Below are 2,500 nucleotides of genomic sequence, written 5' to 3' on the forward strand. Positions count from 1 at the left end.
AGACGGGAGAATTCCACTCGATTGCCTGCCACTACCCCAAATGCAAAGGTCCTTTGCAGACGGCGAGGGGAGAATTTCAATGTGAAGCATGTGAGGCCAACTTCACAACGAAAAGCGGCCTTGGGCAACATGAAAGGCATATGCACCCGGTCTTGAGGAACAACAAGCGCATAGAGGCCGACAAGCCTACAGCAAAGAGAAGGAAAGGAGCATGGTCCGAAGAGGAAGAAAGCCTCTTGGAGCAACTTGAAATAAGCCTCGCTGGAGCAAGATTCATCAATGTCGAGATTGCTAAGGTCATAACAACTAAGACCGCAAAGCAGATCTCAGACAAACGGAGATTGCTTCAGAAGAAACGGCTTACACAGGTAGCAGCCCCGACAACCCCGATAACATCGGAAAGAGAGGAGCACGAGACCAGACCAGAGGAGGATAATGGCTCGACTGCACAAGATGAACAACAAGTCCCATACAAAATCCCGGCCAAACTCCCTAAACACAGGGAAGTTGATGAACACATCAAAAAGGCCGAAGAACTATTGCAGAAAGCCAATGATCCACTCTGTATGGCTCAAGCTCGGGGTTTGGTAGACTGTATTACAGACGAAATATACGGTGGTCATAACGAGAAAAACCCCCGCAGACGGCAAAGAGAGAACAATCGAAAGGCCGAAAAGAAGGGTAACAACAACGGGGCGAAGAAACGTTATGCCACCAAGAAAGCGGCATATAAAGATGCCCAAGAACTATACAGAAACAACAGGCGCCAGCTAGCCAGAAAGTTAATGGGTGCACCAGATACATCCCAATGCCCCATCTCACGAGAGGAACTGGAAACCAAATTCCGTGAGAAATTGTCCAAGGCGAACAACAAAGCGGACATAAGGAACTTTGCTGGTTATGCTGGCCGTGTTGATGACAACCTACTCCTGGGACCAATTGGGGAAGAGGAGGTAGAAGAAGCCCTGAAAGGAATTGACAGACACAGTGCACCAGGGCCAGATGGCAAAAAGCTGAAAGACCTAGAAGCCATCCAGGAGACCGACGCCTCCCGTATACCTCGCCTCTTCACCCTGTGGTTAAAAACAAGATCTATCCCAGAGAGTATGAAAAAGAGCCGGACAGTGCTCATTCCTAAATGTGAGGACAAGGATCGACTAAAGAGCCTAGACAACTGGCGCCCCATCACAATCGGGCCAATGCTTCTCCGACTGTTCACTAAAATTATGGCAAAGAGGTTAAGCAAGGCGGTTAACATCAACCCGAGACAGAAAGGGTTCCTGGCAGCCACGCCGGGCTGTAACGAGAATATTGCTATCCTCCAGAATGTCATCAAAGGATCAAAAAAGAACAGAAAGGAGCTAGCCGTTGTCTTTGTCGATCTGGCCAAAGCTTTCGATTCAGTCGGCCACAAACTGCTCATTGGCTCGCTAAAGAGGATGAAAACACCTACGGCCTTCGTGGATCTGATCCGCGACCTCTACACCAATAACACTACGGTGATTGAGGGCAAAGGCAAGCCCACGGAACAGATAAAGATCGAGAGAGGCGTGAAGCAAGGCGATCCGCTTTCACCATTGCTATTCAACATCGCAATCGACCCTCTGATCAGTACCCTGGAGCAGGCAGGCCAGGGAATAACCATGCCGTTTGGAGACAAAACGGTGAAGTGTACAGCATTGGCCTTTGCTGATGATATCGCACTACTGAGCAACTCTCACGCTGGGATGCAAGAGAACGTGAAGATCCTCCAGTCTTATTGCGATAAGACAGGCCTAGATATTAATATCAAGAAAACCAAAGGCTTCCACTTCACATGCAAAAGGAAGACCTTCATGTACAATCACGAGGCAAAATGGAGGATAAGAAACGACACCATCACATACATCCCACCAGGTGACACAGAGAAATACCTGGGAGCCCGGATAGACCCATGGGCTGGCGTTAAAGAGAGTGAATGGGAGGACAAGCTCAAAACCTGGGTTGAAGGCTTAAGATCAGCGCCTCTCAAACCAACTCAGAGACTGGAGCTTCTCAGAGTGCATGTCATCCCAAGATTGTACTTCCACCTGATACTGACAGAGGCGTCTCAGAACACCTTGGTGAAGCTGGATCAGATCATTCGGAATGCGGTAAAAGAATTCCTACACTTGCCACAACACGTCGCTGACGGTTTACTGTACTCAAAGAACAAGGATGGAGGTCTGGCAATACCAAAGCTCGAGATTCAAATTCCATCTGCAATTATTAGAAAGCGAGAATCTCTGGAGCGCTCAACCGACCCAATCATCAAAGCGTCCTTCCAATTCAGGGAAGAGAGCAATAAGGAAACCATCGAAGAATTTCGATCACTCAATGTACTTCGAGAAATTAAAGGTTTCCTGGTTGAGAAAAAGGTACCCGCTGGACCTACCACGGAGGAACTGGCAACAATGCTGGATGGAGGGCATTTGTCAGAAAAGCAAAGACAACGCTTACTGAAGCCTCCCAATGAGTACGG

General features: G+C 48.4%; 1 pseudogene; it reads left to right on the top strand.

Annotated features, from left to right (window-relative positions):
• LOC140472945 (28S ribosomal RNA) overlaps nt 1–2,500 on the top strand; it is an 8,347-nt pseudogene that overhangs the window by 3,508 nt on the left and 2,339 nt on the right.

Source organism: Chiloscyllium punctatum, unplaced genomic scaffold (assembly GCF_047496795.1).
Source record: "Chiloscyllium punctatum isolate Juve2018m unplaced genomic scaffold, sChiPun1.3 scaffold_472, whole genome shotgun sequence".
Taxonomy (NCBI): Eukaryota; Metazoa; Chordata; class Chondrichthyes; order Orectolobiformes; family Hemiscylliidae; genus Chiloscyllium; species Chiloscyllium punctatum.